The sequence below is a fragment of the Bos taurus genome, chromosome 29 (assembly GCF_002263795.3).
Source record: "Bos taurus isolate L1 Dominette 01449 registration number 42190680 breed Hereford chromosome 29, ARS-UCD2.0, whole genome shotgun sequence".
In the NCBI taxonomy this organism is placed as follows: Eukaryota; Metazoa; Chordata; class Mammalia; order Artiodactyla; family Bovidae; genus Bos; species Bos taurus.
Genome location: NC_037356.1, coordinates 23579075 through 23602970, shown reverse-complemented (window position 1 = coordinate 23602970; position 23896 = coordinate 23579075). Strand labels below are relative to the sequence as shown.

At 39.9% G+C, this 23896-nt stretch overlaps 1 protein-coding gene and 1 pseudogene across 2 annotated transcripts in view; both read left to right on the top strand.

The window, feature by feature from the left end:
• Positions 1–23896, top strand: part of NELL1 (neural EGFL like 1) — a 1045899-nt gene that overhangs the window by 698720 nt on the left and 323283 nt on the right. The window lies entirely within an intron of this gene.
• LOC614928 (isocitrate dehydrogenase [NAD] subunit gamma, mitochondrial-like) lies at positions 3628–4774 on the top strand (annotated as a pseudogene).

Sequence of the window (23896 nt, the reverse complement as noted above, 5' to 3'; positions counted from 1 at the left end):
CTGCAGCCTGCCAGGCTCCCCTCTCCATGGGATTTCCCAGGCAAGAATACTGGAGTGGATTGCCATTTACTTCTCCAGGGCAACTTCCCAACCCAGGGATTGAACTTGTGTCTTTTGCATTGCAGGCAGATTCTTTATCACTGAGCCACTGGGAAGTCCTGTGATAAAGAATACTTACAAATAATCTACAACTAATACCATAGTTTGTAATGAGAAATAGAGTTTTCCCACTAAGATCAGGTCCAAGGCAAGGATGTCTTCTTTTACTACTCCTTTTAAATATTATCCTGGAGTTTCTAGCTAATATATTAGGACAAGAAAAGGAGATTAAAAAATATAGATTGAAAAAGAAAAAATAAAACTGTCTTTGTTTTCAGATGACAAGCTCATCAAGAAACCCTGAAAGAATAAATGAAAAAAAAAAACAAAACCCAAAAAACTCCTGGAACTCATAAGTGATTAGAAAGATTGCAGGTTACTGGGTTAATATACCAAAGTCATTTGTTTTCTTATACACCAGTTTTCACTAAAACTACAATATCATTTACTTTAGCATTTCCAGAAATGAAATATGTTGGTATAAACCTAACAATGTATATATATAAAACCTGTATGAGGAAAACTGTGAAAGTCTGATGAATGGAATCAAAGAAGTACTAATAAATTGAGAAACATTCCATATTCATGGATAGGCAATATTGTTAAGTTTTCAAGATATCAAATATAGATTCAATGCAAACTTAATTAAAATACCAGGAAGTTATTTTATAAATATTGACAAACTGATTCCAAAGCTTGTATGTAAAGTGAAGACCCAGAACAGCCAGCGCACTATTGAAGAAGAACAAAGCTGGAGGACTGGCAGCCCTTGACTTCAAGACTTCCTATGAAGCTGCACCAGTCATAACACTGTGGTATTGGCAGAAGGACGGATGAATAAGTCCGTGGAAGATAATAGAGAGCCCAGAAACTGACCCATATGAATATTTAACTGATCTTTGGAAAAGGAGCAAATGCAGCATGATGGGTAGTCTTTTCAACAAGTGGTGCTGAAACAATTGGACATTATATATGCAACAAATTAATCTAGACACAGGCTTCAAACCTTTGACAAAAAATTAACATAAAATGGATCATAGCTTTCTACATAAGATGTAATACTACAAAATGCTAGGGAAAGTCTCAGTTCAGTTCAGTTCAGTCGCTCAGTCGTGTCCGACTCTCTGCGACCCCATGAATTGCAGCACGCCAGGCCTCCCTGTCCATCACCAACTCCCGGAGTTCACTCAGACTCACGTCCATTGAGTCAGTAATGCCATCCAGCCGTCTCATCCTCTGTCGTCCCCTTCTCCTCCTGCCCCCAATCCCTCCCAGCATCAGAGTCTTTCCCAATGAGTCAACTCTTCGCATGAGGTGGCCAAAGTACTGGAGTTTCAGCTTTAGCATCAGTCCTTCCAAAGAAATCCCAGGGCTGATCTCCTTCAGAATGGACTGGTTGGATCTCCTTGCAGTCTAAGGGACTCTCAAGAATCTTTTCCAACATCACAGTTCAAAAGCATCAATTCTTCGGCGCTCAGCTTTCTTCACAGTCCAACTCTCACATCCATACATGACCACAGGAAAAACCATAGCCTTGACTAGACGGACCTTTGTTGGCAAAGTCATGTCTCTGCTTTTCAATATGCTCTCTAGGTTTGGTCATAACTTTCCTTCCAAGGAGTAAGCGTCTTTTAATTTCATGGCTGCAGTCACCATCTGCAGTGATTTTGGAGCCCCCCAAAATAAAGTCTGACACTGTTTCCACTGTTTCCCCATCTATGGGACCAGATGCCATGATCTTCATTTTCTGAATCTTGAGCTTTAAGCCAACTTTTTTCACTCTCCTCTTTCACTTTCATCAAGAGGCTTTTTAGTTCTTCTTCACTTTCTGCCGTAAGGGTGGTATCATCTGCATATCTGAGGTTATTGATATTTCTCCTGGCAATCTTGATTCCAGCTTGTGCTTCTTCCAGCCGAGCATTTCTCATGATGTACTCTTCATATAAGTTAAATAAGCAGGGTGACAGTATACAGCCTTGACGTACTCCTTTTCCTATTTGGAACCAGTCTGTTGTTCCATGTCCAGTTCTAACTGTTGCTTCCTGACCTGCATACAGGTTTCTCAAGAGGCAGATCAGATGGTCTGGTATTCCCATTTCTTTCAGAATTTTCCACAGTTTATTGTGATCCACACAGTCAAAGGCTTTGGCATAGTCAATAAAGCAGAAATAGATGTTTTTCTGGAACTCTCTTGCTTTTTCGATGATCCAGCAGATGTTGGCAATTTGATCTCTGGTTTCTCTAGAATGGCCAAAATCTCGAACACCAAATGCTGGCAATGATGTGAAACAACTGGTATTCTCATTGCTTGTGGGAATGCAAAATGGTACACTCATTTGAAAGACAGTTTAGCAGTTTCTGACAAAACTGATTATACTTTTACCATAGGATTCAGCAGTTCAGCTCCTTGTTATTCACCCAAATGAGCTGAAAACTTATGTCCAAAAAATTCACACATTTAGTTCCTCTTCACTTTCTGCCATAAGAGGGTGGTGTCATCTGCATATTTGAGGTTATTGATATTTCTCAATGGATGTTTATAGTAGCTTTGTCCTACTTGAGAAAAGTTGGGAACAACCAAAATATGCTTCAGTAGATGAATAAACTGTGGTACATCTAGACAATGGCATTTTCAATGCAAAAAAATCCATTATAGAGCCATGAAAAAACATGGAGGAAACAATGCATTTTCCTTAGTCAAAGAAGCCAATCTGAAAAGGCTGCATACCATATGATTCTGATTATATGGCATTCTGGGAAGTGTAAAACCATGGAGACTGGAAAAAGATTGGCGGTTACCAGTGTTTGTGGAGAAGGAGAGATGAAGGAGCAATACAGAATTTTTAGGGCATTGAAATTGTGTATATATAAGCCTACAATGATGATACACGCCATACCTTTGTCTAAATTCAGAATGTACAACATGAAGAGTGAACCCTAACTTAAACAATGGATTTTAGGTGATAGCGATGTGTCAGTGTAGGTTCATCAGTTGTAACACATACGTAAGATCTTTTTTTTAAATTTTACTTATTTTTTAATCGAAGGATAATTGCTTTATGGAATTTTGTTCTGTCAAACCTCAACATGAATCAGCCATAGGTATAGGAAATCTTTGCATAGGAAATCTTCACGTCGGAAATCTGTGTATCTGCCATTCAGTTTTTCTGAACACTTTTATAACCTAAAAGTGTTATAAAATATCAAGTCTATTTTTAAGTGTATCACACAGATACATTGGATGTGCCTAATGAATTATCCAACTCCAAGCTATATTTTCTACTCTATAACATGTCACATCTCCTTGTAACCAGTACTCTCGCTTTCTCGCTGCAGTAAAATGTCTATCAAAAATAGAATACAAAGGAGAAAACTGTGACCTAAGCAAGAATTTTGGGTCTAGAATTCTACCAAAAGAATCCAATTCAAAGCAAGAGGAAAAACGCATGTTTTTACATAAATTAAACTAAATCTCCATTTAAAGATCATGGCACTAAGATGCTGATATCTGTCAGGCACTCTGTGAAGGCCATGTTCCCACCAGCTATTCTAGGCCATTCTTGGGAGATTTTCCTTGGCAATGAGACCTCACTGAGGAGCTTCTCTTTTAAACACAGCACTCTCCCAGCAGCCATGTATGGCGGATGGCACTCCGTGACTATGATTCCTGGGCACGGCATCGGGCTTGAACTGCATGTCAAGAATGTGTTCGGACACGCATGTGTGCCGTGGACTTTGAGGAAGTGAAGATTACCTCCACCTCTAGTGACGATGTTTACAGTGCCATCGTGGCAATCCGTTGAAACCACACGGCCTTGAAGAGCAGCTTTGAAACTGACCACAGCCTGCCACCATCTCACAAATCCCGACACAGTGTGTTTCGCAGGATCTCTGTGCCAATGTCGTCCAGTTTGAGAGTCAGCCACGGGTGGAAACCAGACACAAGAACATAGACATCTTAGTTGTTCGGGACAACACAGAGGGTGAATACAGCAACCTGGAGGATGAGAGCATGAACAGAGTGGTAGAAAGCCTAAGGACCGTTACTAAGGCCAAGTGTTTGCGCCTTGCTGAATATGCTTTCCAGCTGGCTCATCGGATGGGGTGCAAGAAAGTGACAGCCACGTACAAGGCCAACATCATGAGACTGGGAGATTGTCTCTTCATCCAGTGCTGTAGGGAGGTGGCATCCCACTATCCCCAGCTCTCCTTTGAGGGCATGATTGTGGGTAACACCCCCATGCAGCTGGTATCCGGACCCCAGCAGTTTGATGTCATGGTGATGCCCAGTCTCTACGGCAACATTGTCAATAATGTCTGCACAGGGTTGGTTGGGGGAGCAGGCCTTGTGCCTGCTGCCAGCTATGGGCAAATATATGCAGTGTCTGAAACAGCTGCGAGGCAGTCGGGCAAGACTATAGCCAGTAATGTGGCTAACTCTACTGCCACGCTGCTGGCACATTGCATTAGGCTGGATTACCTCAAGCTCCATTTCTATGCCACCTCCATTCGTACTGCAGTCTTGGCATCCATGGAGAACAAGGACATCCAAACTCCAGACATTGGAGGCCAGGGTACCACATTGGATGCCATTCAAAATATCATAGGATCACATCAGTGTTGCCAGTTAAATAGTTAGTGCCTTGGAGGCTGAACTGTCCTCCAAATTCCTTCCTGTCCCACACTTTACGTTTCCTTTGCCTTACCTTACTCTCCCCAGTCACAAAGCCCAGCCAGCTTGGCGGATGTGGACTCTTCAATAAACTAGTTTCTATTCTAGCTCAGAAGAGGTAGGGGGAGAGAATCAAGTCTGAGTGTTTGTTTGTTTGCTTGTTTTGTTTCTTTTTAATACCAGAAACATTGCTTGTTTAAATTAGCCATACCTATTGTGCTGTATATGTAGTGAGGAATTATCCTCTATTTTAATCTGCAATTCACACTTCTCTATGAGATGATACAGTGAATAGATCAGAGTTGTTTATAGAGTCCTGGACTTTTCCAGAATCTGGCACACTGATTTTCTCTTATCTGCTGCTGCTGCTGCTGCTGTCATGTCAGTCGTGTCTGACTCTGTGTGACCCCATAGACAACGGCCCACCAGGCTCCCATCCCTGGGATTCTCCAGGCAAGCAAACTGGAATGGGTTGCCATTTCCTTCTCCAGTGCAGGAAAGTGAAAAGTGAAAGTGAAGTCGCTCAGTCGTGTCCGACTTCTTGCGACCCCATGGACTGTAGCCCACCAGGCTCCTCCATCCATGGGATTTCCCAGGCAAGAGTACTGGAGTTGGGTGCCATTGCCTTCTCCATTCTCTTATCTAGGTCATTAAAATTCTGCATACCAACCTGCAGAGGAGTCTGGCTTCTCTCTAGAGGTTGTTAATGAGTTAATTACTGCAATAAAAGTTGCCTATAAAATATATGTTGTCATTTTAATAATAAATAAGGTACTGTAAAGCTAGGCAGTGCAGAATGCCTCCACTCCCTCCTAGATTTCCCATCTTTTCTCCTCCTGGTCTTGTTTATGTGAGAAAAGGGAGTTTTTGCTGGTGTAATTTTTCACACATGGACATCTCTGAGCACCGCAGGTCTCCTGCAAAGGGGCCTCTTGAATTCCTTCTTTGAGCCTCCAAGCTCAAGAGTCTAGACATTAAATTCCCAGTTAACGGGCACTGGGACCACGACTCTCTACTATACAAACAGAACCACGTACTGTATTCTCCATGCACACTGCCTTACAGTCTTCCATGGTTTACTTCCTGTTAATCTCTCTTTCAAAGAATGTACATAAGAAAATGAAAAACACTGAGCTCATTTAAGTGTTCCCTGTCATCTTATTATATTTTTTTTATTTATAATAATTTTAAGGGCATATGGGAGAAACACAAAAATGATCATTTGATTAGTGCTGGGAAATATTTATTACTCAAGTGAGAAATAAAAGCAACAGTTATAAAAATTTACAGTAGTTTTATCAGCAGGAATAGATTGCTGTTAGAAGTGAGATTGAGAAAAACGGTAAATCCTTAATAATATTTTGAAAACCTCTGTATCTCAGCTATAGCTCTTGGATCCTGTCATGGTTCATGGAGCACAAGTTAAAGACATTGGACTGAGAGCTGAAAAAGTCTTAGTTTCCAAGAGGCTCTGACTTATCATATTACCTTGATATCACCTATCCTTGTTATGTATAAAGTCAGGGCTCAAAATGTGGAAAATCAAACAGTAGTTTGAGAGGATTTAATCTGAGGAGGAAATGACTACCTTTAACCCTACCTAGAAGTCTTTGTTGAAGAACAAAGCAAGCAGGAATAAGTCAATTATAAAATAATCATGGTATTCCTTTATTGGACACTAGAAATATTATTGGCCCATGCTGCCACTCGTCCACATGGTGCCTTCCTCTGCACAGATGTACACTTGAAATCAGAGGCATGGTTTGATGAGTGGAAAAGGGATGGATTTGGGGGTGGAGGCTCCCTGCCTCCAATGCTAAGTGAATCCATACTACCTTAACTCACTCTGTTCCCTGTTCTCTCACGGTTGTGAAAATTTATTCACAACCAGTCCAACTGCAGACAGTAACCCAGATATTGGATTTTATTTGACAATGGGAGTTTATGCTGATAGGTGCATTTGAACTGGAAGTTTGCTTTTCTGTTAAAGATGATTGTTTCCAAAATCTCCCCACCGTTTTGGACCAGACTGCTATTAGTATACCATAGTGGAATTTTCCCATTATCAATTTGAGATTTTCTTTCCACTGAGCTATGAACATCTTTAGGGCATGTACTATGTATTCTTTTTCCTGTCTTCTGTGTCCCCTAGTGTAATGACATATATATAAAATAAGTAATATATGTTTATTGGATCAACAAAAATGAATGATATGGTTGATACTACCTAATATTTCTTATACGTAAAGTGAAATAATAACTGTGCCCACTTCATAGACTTGTTGGGAAAATAGAGCAAGAAAATACACATAAAGCTGGCAGCACTCTGCCTGTCCAATGGAAAGTGCTTGATGTAGTTTACAAATTATTACATTCATTAATATCCATTATATAACAGTCTAAAAGCTACTTCAGAGGAAAACTGGGAAAATGATATTCATTCATTACTATCTTTGGAACTTACTGGACAAGTTGCTTTACTTATTATAATGGGTTTGTAACTGAACTGATTTTCATGGAGAAGGAAATGGCAACCCACTCCAGTATTCTTGCCTGGAAAATGCTATGGACAGAGGAGCCTGGTGGGCTATAGTCCTTGTGGTCACAAAAAGCTGGACACGACTTAGTGACTAAGCAGCAACAACAACTGACTTTCAACTAGAGTCGCAACCCATATCAGCTTATTTATCAAGACCCCTTGTCTCCTTTATTTCTTGAATCCAACCGTCTCTCTTCTTTCTCACTGACACCTCATTTCTCACTAGCTTTTCTCATCTTTGGGAACTTCCCAGTCTCTGTTCCTTCTCTGCTTTGTGTCTTGCTTATAGTTTAGCCCCCACAAATCTATTTTGACAGCGCACTCCACCTGAACTTTCTAAAAGGGAAATAGAATCATGTCACTTCCCTACTTAACACTTCACATTTAACCTGTTTCCTTTGACCTTGAGACAAAGTCAACTGAGCACAGCATGAAGGACCTTCCGTGATGTGATCTCTGCTTCCTTCTCCAGGCTCACCATTTCTACTCCCTCTCCCATCCCAGTAATAATACAGTGTAGCTGCTGCTGCTAAGTCTCTTCGGTCATGTCTGACTCTGTGCGACCCCATGGACTGTAGCCCACCAGGCTCCTCCATCCATGGGATTTTCCCGGCAAGAGAACTGGAGTGGGGTGCCATCACCTTCTCCAATACAGTGTAGCACAAGAGTGCAGAGCTCATTGTCAAAGAGCCGTGCAGCCTTTCTAGTTCAGGCCCTTGTATGTGGTCTTGGTTCTTCACCCCTTCGGGAGATGATCTACTTGCCATTGCGCTCATGCTCAGTTGTGTCCGACTCTTTGCGACCCCATGGACTGTAGTCCACCAGGTCCTCTGTCCATGGGATTATCCTGGCAAGAATATTGGAATGGGTTGCCATTTCCTCCTCCATGGGATATTCCTGACCCAGGGATCAAACTGTGTCTCCTGCCTTGGCAGGTGGATTCCTCACCACTGAGCCATTTGGGAAGCCTGTCTCCTGGTATAATGTATAGGAAAGTAATGTTTTTTGAACACTTAATCTATGTTAGGTACTGTCCTAAATAGTTTGCATACATTAATTTATTTAATCCTCACATGAGCCAATTATATTGCCAAAGAACCTGAAGCTTAAAAGAGGTAACTAATCTGTTCGAGGTCAATCAGAATGTAAATAGTGGAACCAGAGTTAAAATCAAGCCAGTGATGCCAGCAGAGTCTAAACCACTATTACTAAATTGCTTCCCCCAATTTTAGGTGATCTAGATAGCCCAGGATGAAAAAAATGAAAATAACCAGATAATCAGGGTAATAGTACTTGAATCAAGCATCAGATATTGAATGAACATGGTCAATGAAGTAGTCAAAAAAATTTGTAGTAATAACGTATAACAATAGACAATATGTGGAAAAGAAATGATATGTTGTTGAAATGAGAGAATAACTAAAATAATGATAGGAAGTGGAAAAGAAATGTTGAATCTTGCCAAGAGGAGACTTTTGAAGAGATGTATCCAGTTTCTGGATCATTGTAGAGGTTGTAAGAAAGTGACAGTATTCCTGGGGCTCGGCTGGGAGTACGCAAAATGACTGTGGGAAGCTGATTACAGAGCTTGAAATTTTTGAATGGGAAAACTGGGTCCTTGAAGTTTCCCTGACAACTTGCATAAACTGGGGACTCAGTGTGGAGACGTCTTCACCTCAGAATGAATTTGCTTCTGCTGACATGGGAAGCTACATATATTGCATTTGTGATTGCTCCAAGAAATACAAGGGAAGAGAAAGGAGACATAGTGAAAGTGAAAAATAAAATGACTCAACCTCACAAAGCAACTGAAAAATTGAAATAGCTTGTTACAATTTTGTAAATGCTTGAAAACCAAATCAGCCTGGGTGAAAACAGCATCTACCAAGGAAGACACTAGTCTGGGCTCTAATCCGCTGAAGCATCTGTTTTGCTAGAGTTATTTAGTTTATGCCAGATAGATGTAAATGAATAAATGTTGCTGCAAAGGAGAAAGGAAACACTATATATGTTCAAATACAAGGTATTTCCCCCCCCTCTTTAATCCCTCAGAAGAAAGGGATTTTCTTAAATTCAAATGTTTATCATGTTCTTATATTACCAGGTATTCTATCAGTTCTTTCATTTTGAATGATAAAGTATTTGGAGGAGGGAAAAAAGTGGCGTTAGTTATGCCAGTTTGGGATTTTTATAGGAATTATCTGGAGAATAAATTTTAAAAAGAGGCAAAAAAAAAAAAAAAAAATCCTCAGCAAGAGATGAGTCATTATTCCTGGAAGCATGTTGTGATAGTTGAAAGTATTGAATGTCATTATATATGTGCCATTAAAAAATCACTTAATAACAAATTACAGTTTTTTTGTCACCTTGTAGAGATCACAAATATTTACCTATCAGACAAATGGGGAAATAATCCTAATATTATGCAATTGGACTCTTGTCACTTTGCTTAAAATATCCAAAGAAAGCATCAAGTACAAATTCATAAAAGTGCTTTATCTCAGACAACTTAGATAGATGGGAAGATGATAGTTTTGGAAAACTTTAGAGAATTTGAAAAATGCCTCTGGGATGGGGAGAAACCTTGATGTCAAAATTCATGGGAAGAGATTCAATGAAATTATTTCAAGATGTCGTGGTAAAGGAAAAAGTGATATTTTTAAATTAATCTATTATTTAATATTACCTATTAAATAATGTATTTAATACAACTATGCATAACTAGATCCATAAATCAAATATTATGGGTAGATAATTGTCTATTTAAGATGTCCTGCAAAATTATTCAGCTTTGCCCAGAATATTCATTTTCCTTTTTTTTTTTTTTAGATCTTATCATTTATAAAAAGAGACTGTTTCTCCTTATATTTGGGGTTGTCTCCTATTTAGGCAGACTTCCGTGGTAGCTCAGTTGGTAAAGAATCTGCTGGCAGTGCAGGAGACCCAGGTTCAATCCTTGGGTTGGGAAGATCCCGTGGAGAAGGAAGTGGCACCCCACTCCAGTATTCTTGCCTGGGAAACCCCATGGACAGAGGAGACTGGTGGGCTACAGTCCATGGGGTCACAAAGAATCGGACACGGCTTGGCAACTAAACTACCACCACCTAGTTAGGCATTTACATCATCTCCTAAATGGAACATGGAAAATGGGAAAAAGGAAAGAAAATAGATATTGAAGTTATTGTGCAAAAATGTATAATAGCAAAGGAAGAAGTCAAAATTTCTAGATGTATAAGTAGTATTGTGGAAAGAAATACACATGAATTTCAAATGAAATTATACTAAACTCTTTAAGACTGTGGCCAGAGTACATGTAGGGTACTTCATCTAGTTTTGATTTTTCAAACTGATAAAAGATGTAATTTCTGTGAAAAACTATGGTGTCAAAAATCAACCATATGCCAGATACCAGAAAAATATGTTGGAAAGCCTGATTTATAAAGAATGTGTTTACTCTGGGGTAAGATACGTCTCAGGGATTGATCCTTTTCAAGGTATTCATGTTGTGATAGAATTAGGTTATTTGGGTGCCAATTTTATTCTTGCCACTGGCAAGATATACTTGTGTGCACAGTCGCTTCGTCCGTCTGTTCTTTTCCTTATTCACTTGTTCCTCGGTGGTGTTTGTCCTCCACTGAACACTTGCTTTGAGCTGGGAGCTTTGCAAACCCTGAGGGTGCAGCTTGCCAATCAGTGTCCTTTCTCTTTAGGATCTCGAGGGGCAGAGGGAATCAAGAGTCATCCAGGACTCATAGGCTTTCCTCATTTTGTCATATATTGCTTTATTGTGTTTTTAACAAACTGAAGAGTTGGCAGCACTGCATCGAGCAAGTCTATTGACACCCTTCTTCCAACAGCGTTTTCTTACTTCACGTCTCTGGATCATGTTTTTGGTAACATTTTTACAGTATTTCAGTGATCAACGATCTTTGATGTTATGATTGCAAAATGATTATGACTCACTGAATGCTCAGGTGATGGTTAGCATTTTTTTTAGCAATAAAGCATTCTTTAATCAAGATATATACCTTGTGTTTTTAGACATAATGCTATGGTGCACTTCATAAACTACTGCATGGTGGAAACATAACTCTTGTATGCACTGGGAAACCAAAGCATCTGTGTGACTTGCCTCATGGAAAGTTTTGCTTTATTGTGGTGGTTTGGAAGCAGACTTCTGATATTTCTGAGGTATGCCTAGAGTGTGATGAGTGTGGTCATAGAGATATATGCAAGGTGCTATGAGAGCACATAAGAGGGGAAATCAGACAGTTCCCTCTAGGGGAAATTGTGTTTCCAGAAGGGGAGAGAAGAGAGAGAGCAAAAAGAAGAAAGGCAAAGTAGGAGACAGAAGGGGAGGGCCCTATGAGAGCTACCATCACAAGCCACTTACCTGCCCATTACCTGATACTCACAGCTTTTACTCAACTCTCATTTCTTATTTTGCCTGTAATTATTGTTGAACTCATTTTACCTATACAATCTTGCCCTGATGATGTTTATCTATAAGGAGGGATTTTCAAGATTTAAGGACAGCACCTGATTTTTCTATGAAGTGGTTTTTTTGGGGGAACAAACTCTTTACATTGATTAATGAGCCTGATTAGACACCTCATCGTAGTTGACTCTGTGATTGCCGAGATTTTTTATTTTTGTTAAGCTACTTTTCAGCCCAATTGCTGCTCTTCAAAGCCTTCCTGTTCTGTGTTCCCCTCCGCCAGTCTCTCTGAGAGCACGGTTCATCATTGTGTCCTTTCCAGCACCCTTCTTGTTCCCTTCATCTCTCTCCCATGCCTCCGTGATAGTGAACAGGATCTCTGGAAACACATCATTTTTTCTTCCTTGGTGATCAGCACCAGAGTGAACTCCCTGCTCTAATACCATCTTGATTCCTCCTTCTGGAAATAACCTTGGAATTCATTTGACATTAATGTGTCATGCTCCTCCATCTTCTTTGATTCTATTGCCAATGGCATCATCTCCTCCCCTCTTGGCCCTGAAGCTGCCCATAGGCTTGTCTCTGCCTGAGATCAGTCGTAACGTACCTCTTCTGTCTCACGGTAGCAGAGGCATGCTCATGGCTTGAAAAGTCACCACACTCCTCTGGTTCAGGTAAATAAACAAATCGCCACCACAGCATTCCGAATGAGAATTACCTTATCACCCTTCCACCTGATACTTTCATCTTCTTTTTCTGAGAAATCACTTTTCTACAAAAGAGACTGTCAAACTCTTGATCTTCTCCAGTGAGTCTATTCCCTGACCATTTAGAGCACTCCAGAAACGGGCAACTGAGGCTCTAGTGTTACTTGACCATGGTTATTGTTTTTATCCAGATTGACAGATCCTTTTTATAGACTCCGGCTGAATTTCATTGGAAAAGAGCTTAAAATGCACAGGAGGGAAAGTACTTCTCTCCCAGGATCCCCACTGAGCTGATACCAGTCTATGGGAAGTCATCTATTTAAACAGAAATAAACATGCCTTGGGATGCCAGCAGCCTATTTTCAGCTTTATTAAGCTATTTTCAGCTTTATTAAGAAATCTGTGTTTAATTTTTCCAAACATCTTCAGTTTTGTTCATTTAGCTTTTCTCTATGTGTGGATCAATTAGAACCCTTGATGAGAATGCAGACTTGGCATTCTGCTCCTTATAGAAACATAATGTGTTTCGAGAAGAGTGAAGAGTCTGGAAGACTTCCGAGGGCTTAGCCAGAAACTTGTTCCTAACTGGCTTTTCGTGTGGAAAAGTATTCCTGGTTAGATGTTGCCTGTGAGATGGTCCTGGGAGGTTTCTCTGTTGGGTATTTGTTTCCATTTAAAAAGTTCCTCAGACCCATATAAATTGGTCACCTTTATAAATTATACACTGCTCTAGGCCAGGGTCAGGAGTGTGTGTGTGTGTGTGTGTGTGTGTATGTGTATGTATGAGAGACAGAGAGAGAGAGTAAATATTGAAAATTTTGTGGGCTATGTGGTCTTTGTTGCAACTATTTAATGCTGTCTTTTTAAAGCAGTGGGAGGGACTTCCCTGGTGGTCTAGCAGCTAAGACTTCAGGCTCCCAATGTAAGGGGCCCAGGTTCAATCCCTTGTCAGGGAACTAGATCCCATATGCCACAACTAAGGATTCTGCATGTCACAATTAAGACCTGGTGCAACCAAATAAATAAATTTAAAGTAAAGCAATGGAGGCTACAGACAATAAATGTGGCTGTGTTCTAGTAAGACTTTAATTATGGACACTATAAGTTAAACTTCATATACTTTCCACATGTCTTATAATACTGTTTTTCTTTTGAAATTTGTCAGCCATTAGCAAATGTAAAAGCCATTATTTGTCATTGTGCCATATTAGGTAAATCTATGGGCCTGGAGTAACAGGCAAATTTGCCTTGGAATACGGAATGAAGCAGGGCAAAGACTAATAGACTTTTGCCAAGAAAATGCACTGGTCATAGCAAACACCCTCTTCCAACAACATAAGAGAAGACTCTACACATGGACATCACCAGATGGTCAACACCAAAATCAGATTGATTATATTCTTTGCAGCCAAAGATGGAGAAGCTCTATACAGTTAACAAAAACAAGACCAGGAGCTGACTGTGGCTCAGACCATGAACTCTTTATTACCAAATTCAGACTGAAATTGAGGAAAGTAGGGAAAACCACTAGACCATTCAGGTATGACCTAAATCAAATACCTTATGATTATACAGAGAAAGTGAGAAATAGATTTAAGGTCCTAGATCTCATAGATAGAGTGCCTGATGAACTATGGAATGAGGTTCATGACATTGCACAGGAGACAGGGATCAAGACCATCCCCATGGAAAAGAAATGCAAAAAAGCAAAATGGCTGTCTGGGGAGGCCTTACAAATAGCTGTGAAAAGAAGAGAAGCAAAAAGCAAAGGAGAAAAGGAAAGATATAAGCATCTGAATGCAGAGTTCCAAAGAATAGCAAGAAGAGATAAGAAAGCCTTCCTCAGTGATCAATGTAAAGAAATAGAGGAAAACAACAGAATGGGAAAGACTAGAGATCTCTTCAAGAAGATTAGAGATACCAAGGGAAGATTTCATGCAAAGATGGGCTCGGTAAAGGACAGAAATGGTATGGACCTAACAGAAGCAGAAGATATTAAGAAGAGATGGCAAGAATACACAGAAGAACTGTACAAAAAAGATCTTCACGACTCAGATAATCACGATGGTGTGATCACTGACCTAGAGCCAGACATCCTGGAATGTGAAGTCAAGTTGGCCTTAGAAGGCATCACTATGAACAAAGCTAGAAGAGGTGATGGAATTCCAGTTGAGCTCTTTCAAATCCTGAAAGATGATGCTGTGAAAGTGCTGCGCTCGATATGCCAGCAAATTTGGAAAACTCAGCAGTGGCCACAGGACTGGAAAAGGTCAGTTTTCATTCCAATCCCAAAGAAAGGCAATGCCAAAGAATGCTCAAACTACCACACAATTGCACTCATCTCACATGCTAGTAAAGTAATGCTCAAAATTCTCCAAGCCAGGCTTCAGCAATACGTGAACCGTGAACTTCCTGATGTTCAACCTGGTTTTAGAAAAGGCAGAGGAACCAGAGATCAAATTGTCAACATCCCCTGGATCATGGAAAAAGCAAGAGAGTTCCAGAAAAACATCTATTTCTGCTTTATTGACTATGCCAAAGCCTTTGACTGTGTGGATCACAATAAACTATGGCAAATTCTGAAAGAGATGGGAATACCAGACCATCTGACCTGCCTCTTGAGAAACCTGTATGCAGGTCAGGAAGCAACAGTTAGAACTGGACATAGAACAACAGACTGGTTCCAAATAGGAAAAGGAGTATGTCAAGGCTGTATATTGTCACCCTGCTTATTTAACTTATATGCAGAGTACATCATGAGAAACACTGGACTGGAAGAAACACAAGCTGGAATCAAGATTGCCGGGAGAAATATCAAAAACCTCAGATATGCAGAGGACACCACCCTTATGGCAGAAAGTGAAGAGGAACTCAAAAGCCTCTTGATGAAAGTGAAAGTGGAGAGTGAAAAAGTTGGCTTAAAGTTCAACATTCAGAAAATGAAGATCATGGCATCTGGTCCCATCACTTCATGGGAAATAGATGGGGAAACAGTGGAAATAGTGTCAGACTTTATTTTTTTGGGCTCCAAAATCACTGCAGATGGTGACTGCAGCCATGAAATTAAAAGACGCTTACTCCTTGGAAGGAAAGTTATGACCAACCTAGATAGCATATTGAAAAGCAGAGACATGACTTTGCCAACAAAGATCTGTCTAGTCAAGGCTATGGTTTTTCCTGTGGTCATGCATGGATGTGAGAGTTGGACTGTGAAGAAAGCTGAGCGCCAAAGAATTGATGCTTTTGAACTGTAGTGTTGGAGAAGACTCTTGAGAGTCCCTTGAACTGCACGGAGATCCAACCAGTCCATTCTGAAGTGGATCAGCCCTGGGATGTCTTTGGAGGGAATGATGCTGAAGCTGAAACTCCAGTACTTGGGCCACCTCATGCGAAGAGTTGACTCATTGGAAAAGACTCTGATGCTGGGAGGGTTTGGGGGCAGGAGGAGAAGGGGATGACAGAGGATGAGATGGCTGGATGGCATCACTGACTCGATGGACGTGAGTCTGAGTGAACTCCGGGACTTGGTGATGGACAGGAAGGCCTGGCGTGCTACAATTCATGGGGTCGCAAAGAGTGAGACACAACTGAGTGACTGAACTGAACTCAACTGATGGGCCATATTCTATGAATCCCCACTCTAGGCAAAGTGGCTGAAATAATGAACAGGCAGAAGCTCTGATGCCATAGGGTTTTCATTTGCCATAAGGGAAAATAGACAGTGATCCTCCAAACACACAAATTATGGAAATTATGTCAAGTTCTAAGGGAGGAGGAAAGAAAACAAAACTGGGGTATTGTAACAGAGAGCAACTGGTGGCCCAAGGACTGGTGGATTGCCTGAGCTAATCAGGGAAAGCTTCTCTGAGGTGGCATCTGAGCTGATCTCTGAATGATACCTGGAGAAACATGTGAACATCTGGGGCAAGTGTCAGGAACAGGGAAGGGAAATCACTGAGTCAGTGACAGCCTTGGGTTATTGAAAGAGCAAGGCAACTGGTCTCACTGGAGATGACATTGCAGAAGGCAAAGAGGAGGGCCAGATGAAGGGCTTTTGGATTCATTCAGGTTTCATTTTTGGACCACGTATGTGTGTAGCTTATATGTGTTCAGTCGTTCAGTCATGTCTGACTCTTTGTGGCCCTTTGGATGTAGCCTTCCCAGCTCCTCTGTCCATGACATTGTTTTAGGCAAGAATACTGGAGTAGGTTGCCATGTCCTTCTCCAGAAGATCTTCCCGACCCAGGGATCGAACCTACATATCCTGTGTCTCCTGCATCGCATACAGATTCTTTACCTGCTGAGCTACTGGGGAAACACTTAAGTAGGTTTAAAGTTGGAGAGTGGTAGGAAATGGTTTGGAATTTGGACAGGTCACTTTGACTGGTGGTAGGATGAGAAACTGTGGTGGGGGAATGAGAGTGGAGGCCAGGTGGTCAGGAAGTGTGGTTAGGAGGCTTGTCCAAAGTTGTCATTTTCATTTACATTCCTAACAGTGTTCCTAATGTATGAATCTGGTGGAGGTTGAGGAGAGAGTGAGAAAAAGTGATAAAATATACAGCTCAGTTTGAATTGCCAGATGAAATTTGCATCAACTATCAAGAAATTAGGTCCATGTTATTTCTATCTCTGGAGAAGGATATTTCTATCTCAGCAATTTTCACAATGACAGCTATTTTGAAGGTACTCACTAGGTGTGGCATTATTTTATTTAATCCTCACAGCAGTTCTGTAAGGTCAGTGTCTTTATGTGCTCTCTAGATGAAGAAACTAAGATTGTAATAAATTCTGAAATGAGGCAATAGGTTTCAAAACTAGGTGGCAGAGGGAGCCTAGGACCCTTGCTTTTTCTGTTTAAGCATCTGACTTTTATGCATGTGATCTTTTCCTTTATGTTTATTATCTATTACTCTGCATCAAACAACCTAAGTGTTGTGGCTTAAAATAACAATGATATATTGGGTCTCGAGAATTGGGGGTGGGCTGGGCTCAGTGAGTGGTTCTTTTGCTCCTTGTATTGTTGGCTTGGGTTTGTGTATGAGGCTTCGATCAGATGGTCACTCATCCAGGGCCTGGAACAATCAAGATAATCTCATCCTCATGGCTGCCAGTTGATGCTAGTTGGCTGAATTGTCTCTGTTCTCTTCCATGTGACATCTCAGCCATCATTAGGTTTGCCAGACTTTCTTACTGCATGATTGATGGGCTCCAAGATGGAATATTTCAGAAAGAAAAGCCAGCCCCAATAGTATAAGTGCTAATCAAGTTCTGCTTGTGTGATGCTTGGTGATGGCATTACCTCACAGTAAGTCATACAGCCAAATCCAAAATTAAAGTAAAAAGAGATTCTACATGGGAGATGGGTTCATTAGGATCCACCAATATAAATAACATTGTGATTCTACCTTCTGCCTTTGTACAGAAATACATTGGAGATTACTCATCTCAGGAGCTAGGGATAAGCTAAGGCACCAGATATGTTTTGATCCACGTGTTGACTAGTCATTTATTGTTCCTACTATGAGTAAAGCTAGGAACAGTGTGCTAGGAAACTTGAATAAAGGAAAACTGTTTCTTTCTTCAGGGTGATTAGAGTATAGAAGAAAAACAAAAGTATCATGCTGTAAAGATGAGTACCTAAAAAACACATATGTGTTTTTATGGAGGAATATATACCTTAAGACATATTTCAAACTGATCTTATTGGAGGCCTGGATAATTTTCAGAAAGATGTTCTTTTTTCAAAAGATGTTCTTGTTATAAAAATATACGAGATTTTTTTATATCATGGAAGAAATTGAAGGATTTATTCTTCCAAAAAATGAGGGCATTGTGAAAGCCAATTTTTGTCAAAGATGAACTAATGTCTAGGTCAATTCACTATTTTAAGAATGAGGATTTCATCTGATACCATGATCTCCAGCTTTGTTTGATCTCAGAAACCTTCTAGAAGTCAGTTTCCTATAAAACAGCAATACAAAAAAGCCATTGGCATGAAAAGGTCTAATCTACTTATCACATGTATGACAGATCTCTCTCTGAGCAATAGAAACTTTTATATATAGTAGATACTCATTTAATGTAAATATCTAAGCTGGCATCTGCTATTCATTGTCATGGTATAAGTGTTTGGCATTCTAATGAGATTTAAAAACAAATAAAGCTACAATAGCATTTAACGTATGCTTGCTATACTTTCAGTTCAGTTCAGTTGCTCAGTCCTGTCTGACTGTTTGTGATCCCATGAATCACAGCATGCCAGGCCTCCCTGTCCATCACCAACTCTTGGAGTTCACTCAAACTCATGTCCATGGAGTCAGTGATGCCATCCAGCCATCTCATCCTCTGTCGTCCCCTTCTCCTCCTGCCCTCAATCCCTCCCAGCATCAGAGTCTTTCCAATGAGTCAACTCTTCGCATGAGGTGGCCAACTCACATACTGGAGTTTCAGCTTCAGCATCAGTCCTTCCAAAGAACACCCAGGGCTGGTCTCCTTTGCCTTCTCCGAGGATGGACTTTAGGCACTGTCAAAACGTCTTCTGTGTACTGTTTCCTCTTGCCTTTGTGCATGTCTGTGATGAAGGTACTATAATCATCTTCATTTTCTAGATAAAGTTTTAGGTAAAAGAATTAACCAACTTGTCGAAGAGACAGGCCTTGAGCCTTGGACCTTTTGATTACCAAACCCATTCTTTTTATCCCTACATAATGCAGAAGTAGCAGGATTTTCTATCAGGAACAACATGAAATGGCCTTTTAGGAGACTTGAGTTCTAGACTCGTGGACTGATCTAACTAGCTATGTGATCTTGGACAAATCAACTTCTCTTACCTGAAAAAATAAAATTTAGCTCTCTTCTCTAAAGCACTTACATTTGCAGCCCATATTTTTATGCTAATTAGAGCCTACATGTTCTTCACAGCTTACATTGTATTTTCTGCACTCCTCATCTCCAGTATCATGCATTTTTTTTTTACTTAGCATTTTCATCTTCTAATATTCTATGAAAGTGAAGTGAAAGTGAAGTCGCTCAGTCGTGTCCAACTCTTTGCAACCCCATAGACTATAGACTACCATAGACTGTAGTCTACAGGCTTCTCCATCCACGGGATTTTCCAGGCAAGAGTCCTGGAGTGGGTTGCCATTTCCTCCTCCAGGGGATCTTTCCAACCCAGGAATCGAACCCAGGTCCCCGGCATTGCAGGCAGACGCTTTACCCTCTGAACCACCAGGGAAGCCCATAAGTCTAATATTCTATATCCTCTGCTTAATTACTCTCCAGCACTGGTGGTCTGTCTCTTGTGTTCAAGGATACAGACTCCAGTGAGAATAGGGATATTTGTTTTGCTTAAAAGTGTATCTCAAATGCTTCCAAAACTTCCCAGGAAGCCCCCAGTAATTTATGCCATCTTTTATTTTAAGGGATATGTAGATAGAAGATAGGAAGAGGCATTCCAGGATGAAGAAAATGGCATAACAAAGGACAATAAAGCAATGGGTACCTTGGTGTTTAAAGCATTTCATTTGAGGAAGTGATGTGGGAAGAAAATGGGCCGGTGTGCGGGCGGCGCAAAGAAGAAGGTCTTTCGTGCCACGCAAGGGAGTCCAGATTTTTTGTGTTGGGTAACAGAAAACCACTTTGATCATCAAGGTTTACGAAGTCACCAAAATTCCCAGGGTGCAATCAGTGGTTCTAAGAGACAAACCTTGAGGCTTAATTGTATTTGGAAGTAACATTTAACTTTCTTCTCTGAGTGTATGGCCAGTCTTTCCTTGGGAATGACAGGAGGCATCAAAGAAATAAGAAATGATGTTTCACTCTGAGCTCAGTGTGAAAAATGTGTGGATGCAGATGTGTTATTCCTTATTTATGGTAATTGAATTTGAAATTTAATTTAGCAGTAAAAATCTGCTATTTAAAGGTTTGTTACACTGTAAGAGACTTAGAACCACATAGATTCTAGGGGTACTTAGAGAATCATTTGATGCCTGTTGGGTGACAAGCGTAAATGAATTCAAATTAATCATAATTGCCATTCTAGCAAGTAAAATGCAGCAATATGTTTATCAAAAGGACGTTTCCAAGAGATATGAAAAGAATATGATAAATCGCAGAGCTAAAGTGTCATGCACAAAGCCATGTGGTAAACAGAAGCTACCAAACTGCACCACTGCATAGTCTAGGTAATACAGATTTTGGGTATTTGTTACATTTCTCTTAAAGCTTTCATTAACATCATTTTAAGGAAATAGCTGCATGTTTTTCTCTTCTGAGCATTTGCAGTAATCTTACCCTTTCACATACTTTTAGACATTTCAGTTTCCAAATTTTCATAATCATAACTAACACTGCAACGAATACCTTAGTGCACATTTTTTTTTCCCATGTTGATTGTTTTCCTATAAGGCTATACTCACAGTGGAATTACTGGGTCAAAGGATATGAATTATTTTTGCATCAGTTCTGTCTGTTAGTTTGGCTAGTGAAAATTGGTACTTGTTAATTTTTTTTCAAATTGCTAATGAGACAGAAATTTGTTGATTAGCCTGTTGTTTCCTTTTCTCTGAAATGCCTGCCCATGTCCTTGCACCTTTTACCAGTTGGAGCCTACTGTTTTTCATTTGGCTATGCCACTCAGAATGCTGTGCCTACGAAGGCCAAGTCTTTGGGTCAAGCCAAATTGTCAATATAACTGAAACAATTAATCAACACATTGGAGCAGTTGGTCAATCTCCTGATGTGATGGGTCATTTCATCCATACAAGTGGATCAATTTAGTGAAACATCTGGTAGAATAAAGGTGTACCCAATAAAGCATGTTAGGAAGTAGAGCTGAAAATTAAAGTGTAAACTGCATCAGCTAGGTCATGATTTGCTCATATGAGTTCACATGCATCTCCTTTCTGATTCTTTCCAAAGTATAACAACGGTGATGACGGAAAGTTCAGGAAACATCTGTTTCTCCATGTGCACTAGGAGCCTATGTACTAATTGCAGTATGTCAATGTTTTTATCTTCTCTTGAGTTGGATGTTCTGAAAGTAATCTTCCCCTTGAAATTAATAACCTTGGTTCTCTCCTTTCAGTGACCCTTTGCCAGATGAAACTCTCATTGACTTCATTTAATAAATGAGAAAGCTTGTCCCCTCATTTATCACAGACTGTACTCGGCAATTAGATTCATGCCAGGACCAGAAATAAGGAGATTATAGGAAAGTAACTGAAATTATGAATCTGAGGTTATTATACTTGAGGTGAAAAAAGGGATTTTTTTTTCCATCTGATTCTGTGGAAGTTTTTATTTTTGTTAGCAGTTGTATCTTTCAACTTTGCTATCATGACCTTTAGGTATAATAACAGGGACAATAGAAGTCAAGGTCATCAGGCACAAAAGAGGTCTGAGTTCTTTGAGTCTTATTTTATACCATGAATGGAAAATAGAATCTTCAACTATAGGTTTGGCCCATGAAGAATTTCAGCAGATAACTGTTCTCATTTATTTCCTTTTCAGTTATGTGATTTACTTACGTATTTCTTTGGGATTTTGCTCTAAAAATGAACACTCTGAGTGCATTATTACTGCATTATTGCTCTGCCTGAACAGTCTTTGGTGACCCTGCATCAGCGGATGCTGTTTTTTTCTGGTCAGTATCATGTCTGTGAACATTAATGGCTTTTTGGCTAATTAAAATGTAAAAGGTGTTAGTATCCATGAAGTTTTAATTGATGTATACCTGATATGCTATGGATGGAAATATTCCATTTAATCCATTTTCAGCTTGCACCTAATATGTACAATCATGTGTATATGTGTGTGTTTATAAGGCAAAAGCAAACTGAGATAACAGGAAAAACAATTAAATGGAAAATTCCTTTTTCCTATTAAAAAATATTTTATACCTGTTCCCAATCACTCACACATACATATTTACAGACATATGAAAAGACCAATGGCTCACAATGAATAGGGAACTGTTTTGAACTTGGGCAGCCATGATTCCTTCCTAGGCAGTCTATTCTGAACATCCATTTATAGTAATGGGGCAGAAATCTCACCACATCCCTAAAAAGCCAGAAACACTGGTTCCATGATCTGCTACGTCTCCCTACCTTTAACTCTAAGCTAAAAGCCAAAACCTTTTTGTGTTTTTTCCAAAAGAGAAGTCCATCTGAATCACTGCTGTAAACTAGCACAGTTCAACAGCCTGGTCAGCACAAATGGTCAAGTTGAACCCAAGATCAATATGTAATTTTTCAGTGACAAAAGCAACTAAAGCTAGTATTCAGAATTAATTAATTCAAAATTAATTCAGAATTAATTTTTTAAGTTATTATACAGGTATGATTCTCTATTCTTATTTCAACTCAGAAGGATTCAGGGCTATTGATCATGGAATAGGAACCAGTCTGAACAAAAAGTTTGTGTGAATGCAAATGCTTAGCATTGCTGAACACATGTAGGAAAGAGCATGAACTGTGGATAATCAGGGAGCTCTAGGTTAGAACCTTGGCTTTGTCATTACCACTGAGGGACTGTGAACAAGTTATTCAACTGCTCAGAGTTTCAGTGTCTTCATCCGTAAAATGGGGATAAAACGGTAAATACCTCTTGAGATTGTTGTAAAGCTTAAAGGAGATTTTGCGTATAAAGGAAGCCATAGTGTGTCATGGTATGGAGTTTCAAACATAACAATATTGATGGATGTAGCATGCATGTTGTGTTAAAGGAAGCCAGCCTGACTCGAAAATTGAGGTTCTGGGCTAAGACACCAAAAAAGAAAAGCTGCTAAGAATGAGGGCGAATTAAACCTCCCTCAACTCTCCCTCTGAGGAGGTCATCCAGGGGAAACGTGGCCTGTAAGACCCTGCATTTCTTTATTAGACTTTGAGGAACTATGTCTAAGAGTATATACGTATGGAAATGTGATGGAGCAAGCATCAACTAGCTCTGTAAGCAGTGATCGTTACGTGTCTTATTCTCTTACCATAGAACATATGATTCCATTTTCAAAAGCATTGTCTTCTAGGAAGAACAAAACATCAAGAGATTTTTTTTTTTAATTTCATTTCTCTAAAATTCCATTTTACATTTCTCTCTCTCCTCCCAGACATTCGACCAGTTCTTCAACTTTCAAGTTTATCTAGCAGTGGGAAACCACTTTCTTACGACATTATCTTTTGATAACATCATAAACCTCTGACATTATTTCTAATTATACACACAGTAAATGGATTCATTTCCTTTTTGAACCGCTGAGCTGCTGCTTATCAAACATGTTTCTTTTGATCATCCCGTTAGGTTGATATCATGTTATAGGATTTCATCAAAAGGAAAAGAATTGTGGAGCGATGAGGCTCTAAAATGCCTTGACGAAAGCGAAGTTCCCAGCTAGAGTTAATCTTCAGGCATACCTCAGGAGCCTTAATTTTTCAGAAAATTTG